Here is a 6,215-nt window from a genome sequence, read left to right on the forward strand (position 1 = left end):
AAACCAACAATCTATATCGCATTTGATGTAATCACCCCTTCCAACTGACCAATTGAAGTTCTCTCTTTTCAACCTCGAAGCAATACAAATTTTCTTCGACACAGCTCACTACACAAAAAAAGAAAATTTCCGACTCTTATTTGCCGATGCTTATTCCAGGCGTCGGCAAAAATTTTTCCCCGCCAACATTTGCTGACGCTTTTTAAAAGCGTCGGCTAACGACGACGCTTAAAAGCGTCGTCGAAGTTAATATGTAATTGACAAGACTTTTAACGATACTATTTAGCGTTGTTAAATAACGACGCTTAAAAGCGTCGTTGAAAGCGTCGTCGGAAGCCAAAACACTACCTCATTTTAGTCCCACATCGGCGGATCTGAAAAAGAAAGAGCTGTTTATATAGCCAAACCTAACCACTCCACACGGATGGAATGATGATACCGATCGGGAAGGTTGTTTGTATTTCTCTTTGTGCTCCATCAGCACTACGGTTCCGGTTGTTTGTACTCCATCAACATTAGTGATGGAAGAGAATGTGCAGACCGCAAATGGTTTTTTTTTTTGTCTAAAAAAGCAGTAGTGACGCGCCGTAAAGCGTCGGCAGATCCTCTCTTCCAGCGACGCTTTGGAAAAGCATCGGCAGATCCTCTCTTCCAGCGACGCGTTGGAAAAGCGTCGGCAGATCCCCCTCTAGCGACGCTTTGGAGAAGCGTCGGCAAAAGTTTTTCCCACTCTTGAATAGATGACGCTTTTACGACGCTTTTAGAAGCGTCAGAAGATATTTTAGCAACGCATTTTAGCATCGGGATAGGCTCCAAAAAGCGTCGAGAATACTATATTATCCTGTAGTGGCTGATGCATTTCGTGGCTGGTTATAGGATCTCCCGTTGCCATTGAAATGATACTTGGCTTTCAGAATGAATTCTAGCATTTCTTTTAACCGCTTTAGAGGTATTTTATATTTTTTTGGAAAAATGTTATAGCTTGATTAAAATCTAATCTTTTGTATTTTTGGTGTAAGCTCTATGCAAAGGTCTAACACGAATAAATAATGTGGCTAACAAGAAATCCTAAGAGTAACTCTCCCACCAAATAGACATTGATTCCCATTTTCAAAATGGATTCATGAATTATTCCCATTTATTTCCCATGAATCCTTTTATCTTCCCAAATACATGAACCATTCGTGAGTCATTAAATACATGAACCTCATAAATGAAATAAATATTAAACTTTAATATTAAAATGCACCAACATTCTCCCACTCATTTTAATATTAAAACCAAAGTTTAGAGAAATTACTAGGCAAAGACAGATCATTATGCATTATAAAGGTGTGCTCTGTATTGAACCTTCACTTAGTGAAACAACAATATTTACTCCAGAGCCAATAGTGGTCTCAGACTTGAACTATGACTGCTTGGGGGATATAAAGAAGTACTGCTCACACATAATAATCCAGGTATTGACATGAGCTTTATTAGCCAGCACGTTACAGCCATGTGCTATCCCAGTTTGATGAGCATTTTTGAGAATAAGCCCAATTCTCATGGGAAGCGGCCCCACTTCTATGCTCACATAAGTGAAATCTGTCAAGGGTGCTCCTGTAATACTGACACCCCACTCATACGGGCTACAGATTTTCACTAAGAGTTTTCATTACAGGATAAATGCATCTACACCATAGGGACGGAAAAAATAAATTGTGCATTTCTTTCGACCACCATATGATTCGTTTTTCCCATTGAACCCAGTTTTCAGGATCTCTGATCTCCAGGTTGGGTATCCCCGCATGTGGTTATTGATTGTATAGGCTTCAGTCCCATCCCCCTCGATGTATTCCAGACTCTTTCTCTTGACAATGCCTTAGTCAGTGAATCTGCAAGACTATCATAAGATTTAATGTAATCCACATTAATTATGCAACTGCTCAAATAAGATCTTACAATACCGTGTTTTCTCCTGATAGGCTTGGATTTACCGTTATAATAACGGTTTTTCACTCTACCAATTGCGGCAGTGCTATCACAATGAATTATCACAGGTGGAACTGGTTTCTCCCAAAGAGGAATTTCATGCAACAAATCTTCCAACCAGTTTGCTTCCTCACTAGCTGAAGCTAAAGCTATAAGTTCAGCCTCCATAGTAGAGTTAGCAATAATAGTTTGCTTTTTAGATTTCCAACATATAGCACCACCACCCAATGTAAAAATATGACCAATGGTAGAGAGAGAATCACCTGATAATGTGTTCCAATATGCATCACTAAAACCTTCAAGTACACCAGGATACTTTTTATAAAACAACCCATAATTTTTGGTACCAGATAAGTATTTCATAACTTGCTCAATGGCATGCCAATGTTCCCTACCTGGCTTGCTAATAAACCTGCTAAGTACTCTCGCTGCATATGCAATGTCAGGTCTAGTACAATTAGTCGCATAACGCAAACTCCCAATAATACTAGCATACTCCTTTTGGTTAATCACATCAATCTCATTTTTTATAGAAAATAAATGAATATTAGCATCAAAAGGAGTAGCAACATGCTCGCAATCAAAATAGTTATATTTTTTCAAAATTCTTTCAATATAATGCGACTGATTAAGAAAAATTCCATCACAAGTTTTTGAGATTTTCATTCCCAAAATAAAATTAACCTCACCAAGATCTTTCATTTGAAAATGGCTACAAAGCATATTTTTTTGTTTCATTTATAACATGCAAACTCGAGCCAAAAATCAATAAATCATCTACATAGAGGCTAACAATAACATGCGCATTTTTTTCAAGATTTATAATATATGCACTTATCACATTCATTTGGTTTATAGCCATTCTCAATCATGCAAGAATCAAATTTTTCATGCCACTGCTTAGGAGCTTGTTTTAAGCCATATAGGGATTTGTTAAGCTCAAAACTTTACTTTCTTGACCATGCTCTACAAAGCCTTCGGGTTGATCCATGTAAATTTCCTCATCTAAGTTTTCATTTAAAAATGCTGTTTTTACATCTATTTGATGAATGCTCAGATTAGGAATTGCAGCCACTGAAATTAATAATCTAATGGATGTAACTCTAGTGACCGGAGAAAATGTATCGAAAAAATCAAGGGCAGCTTTTTGTTTAAAACCTTTTGCTACAAGCCTGGCCTTGAATTTATCAATAGAACCATTAGGTTTAGTTTTTTCCGGAGGACCCATTTACAACCAATAGTTTTACAACCCTGTGGTAATCTACTAATTTCTGAGTTTGATTAGAAATTAGGGAATCCATCTCATCAGTAACAGCCTCTTTCCAAAAAATAGCATCAGGTGAACCTAAAGCTTCTTGTAAAGTTAAAGAAATTCCTCCATATTAAAAACATAATAGTCAGGGCCAAAATCTTTTTCAACTCTAACTCATTTACTCCTTCTCAGCTTAACTTCAATATTTTTATGGTTTTGTGAAGAATTAGAAGAACTAGGCTCATATAAAATATTTTCTCTAAAATGTTGACCCCCACTATTTTTAGTTTTGAAAGAAAATTTATCTTCATGAAAAATAGCATCACCTGACTCCAAAAGTACATTATTTTCTATATCCAAAAATCTATAGGCTATACTATTTGCTACATATCCAAGAAAAGCACAAGTGGTAGCTCTAACACCAAGTTTTGGTCTTTTAGGATCTGTTAGCCTTACAAAAGCCAAATAGCCCCAGACCCTCAAATATCCCAAATTTGGCTTATACCCTTTCCACAACTCAAAAGGAGTGAGTTTGGTTTTCTTATGAGGCACTTCATTCATCACATGATATGCAATCAAAATTGCTTCACCCCAAAGATTTAAGGGAGCACTTGAGTCAATTAACATGGCATTTGTCAAATCAATCAAAGTTATATTTTTTTCTCTCAGCTACACCGTTAGATGCAGGAGAGTATGGAGGAGTAGTTTCATGGATAATTCCCAAAGATTGCACAAAAGTATTAAAACCCATAGATTCATACTCACGGCCTCTATCACTTCGAAATCTTTTAATTTTTCGACCAAATTGATTTTTAACTTCTCGAAGGAAATCTTTGAATTTTTCGAAAGCATCACTTTTATTTTTCAATAAGTAAAGATAAGTATATTTTGAAAAATCATCTATAAAAGTGATAAAATATCTATTTCCTCACGGGTTAAAATTCCTTCAAATTTACAAAGATCAGTATGAACGAGTTCTAATAATTCAGTTTTTCTTTCAATACTTTTATGAGGCCTCTTTGTGATTTTTGCTTGACTGCAAATTTCACATTTTTTAAAATCTTTTGTCAATCTCAGAATTAATCTCAAACTACTCATGATTCCCACGTATCTACTATCTATATGACATAAACGAGAATGCCAAAAATTCATAGAAGAAAGCATATAAATAGAACTCGATGATGCTTTATTATTTTCAATATTCAACTTAAACATCCCATCACATGCATATCCTTTGGCCACAAATATTCCGTTCTTGGTAATTACATATTGATCATATTCTATAGTTTGTTCAAAGCCAGCCTTGTTGAGTAGAAAACTCGACATCAAATTCTTCCTTATAGACGGAGTGTGAAGCACATCTTTTAAGAGTAGCACACGTCCAGAAGTGAATTTCAGCTCAACCTCACCACTCTCAAGGACCTTTATTTAGCTAGAATCACCAAGCATAATCGTCTTATCATCCTTGAAGGAAGTGTAGTTCTTGAACCAATTTCTGTCATAGCAAACATGCCTATTGGCACCAAAGTCTGCCCACCACCTTTCAACACACTGAACCATGTAGATGTCTGTAATCATTGCTACAAGAGGTTCCTCGGTTACATTAGCTTGAGGAAGAGGCCGACGTTTCTGGAATCTACAAGTTCGAGCAATATGCCCACTTTTGCCACAAACAAAACATGCACCAAAAGAATGGTTTTGTGAAGGGGGTATTTGGTTCTTATTTTTCTGACTCGGATTTTTCCTACTGTGAGGTTTGCCATAAAATTTCATATATTTTTTTTTGGCTTCAAATGACCATTTTTAGGCAAAGCATCATTTGAAGCAATTAAATTTACCTTGGTGGTGGAATGTTCATTACCCTCTTGTGTAATCAGTGCATCTTGGCCTCGAGCTTCCTTCTCCACTCGGATGCGAGTGATCAAAGTCTCTAGGGACGTCTCCTTCTGCTTATGGCGCATAGATTTCTGAAATTCTTTCCATGATGGTGGTAGCTTGTTAATAATACCAGCTACAATCAGGTTATCCCTAATCTTGATGCCTTCAGATCTAACCTCTGCAACGATTATTTGAAAATCTTGTGCTTGCTCAGCAATAGATTTTTCATCCATCATTTGAAAACGAAAAAATCGGCTTGCTGTATATTTCTTTGCACTAGCTTCTTCTGTATCATATTTGCTCAGTAAAGCTTTCCAAATGCTCTTTACAGAAGAGTAAGTACTATTGTAATAATCATAGAAATTGTCGGCAAGGCAATTTCAGAGATAACATCGACAATTATAGTCATCTCAAGTATATTTGTCCACTTTCTCTTGATGAGCTTGATACTCTTCATCCGTCATCTCCTCGGTTGAGATCTTGGTTGGATTTTTCTCGGTGAGAATGTAGGAAATATTGACAAGACTCAAATAGAACAACACCTTGCTTTTCCGTCTCTTGAAGTGGGCCCCCTTGAAACGGAAGGGCTTGTTAAGATCTCCAACATTACCATCATGCTTCTCAGGGATTGGCTCCATTTCCATTTGAATCTCCTTAAAATTGTTGGGGGAAAATAAAATAAGAGGACGAAACCAATCGGACTGAGGCACGAAAATCTTGCTTTCTTTAAGGAGATTCAAGCCCTCTGCGGTTGGCAAAGCCTAGAACCCGGTGCAGCAGGAAATACTATGGCTTGTCTCCTCCACGATACAACAGCCCGACAATCATCATATAGCATGGACAACTCTGCACAAGTAGTCAAGCCTAAAGCTCCACCAAAGAAACACCCTTTTTTGCCAAGAACTCTCTCAAAATATTTTTATGAGTAAAATAAAATGATATTGTATATATTTGGAATGAAGGGGGAGAAAGGTTTATATAGAGAGTTTGTAACTTTAAATTTATGAGAGTAATAAAAACATAAATGTACTTAAAAATCTTAAGAGTAACTCCCCCACCGAATAGACATTAATTCCCATTTTCAAAAAGGGTTCGTGAATTCTTTCCATTT

The sequence above is a fragment of the Phoenix dactylifera genome, chromosome 17, assembly GCF_051530095.1.
Source record: "Phoenix dactylifera cultivar Ajwa chromosome 17, Ajwa_hap1_PhDact_Kaust_v1.1, whole genome shotgun sequence".
In the NCBI taxonomy this organism is placed as follows: domain Eukaryota; kingdom Viridiplantae; phylum Streptophyta; class Magnoliopsida; order Arecales; family Arecaceae; genus Phoenix; species Phoenix dactylifera.